Here is a 451-nt window from a genome sequence, read left to right as displayed (position 1 = left end):
ATCATGATCCCAATTGTACCTTACAAATCTGGCTAGACCAGAGGATGTACATTGGTACAGATAGCAACTGGAAACACAGGGAACCCAGGACAGATAACTCCTTCAGGACCAGTGGTAAGAGTGGCGATGCCTGGTGGGTGGAGGGAATGTGGGGTAGAAAGGGGAAACTGATTACAAGAATATATGTATAGCCTCCTCCCTGGGGGATGGACAGCAGAGAGGAGGGCGGGGTGGAGACATCGGACAGGGTAACATGACAAAATAATAATAATTTATGAATTATGAAGGGTTCATGAGGGAGGGGGGAGGGAGGGGGAAAATGAACAGTCGATATTAAGGGCTCAAGTAGAAGGCAAATGTTTTGAGAATGATGATGGCAACAAATGTACATATGTGCTTGACACAATGGATGTATGTATGGATTGTGATAGGAATTGTACGAGCCCCCAAT

The sequence above is a fragment of the Echinops telfairi genome, unplaced genomic scaffold (genome assembly GCF_000313985.2).
Source record: "Echinops telfairi isolate 266 unplaced genomic scaffold, ASM31398v2 ScPeMD7_7469;HRSCAF=8507_1, whole genome shotgun sequence".
Taxonomy (NCBI): Eukaryota; Metazoa; Chordata; class Mammalia; order Afrosoricida; family Tenrecidae; genus Echinops; species Echinops telfairi.
This window is presented reverse-complemented; position numbering follows the sequence as displayed.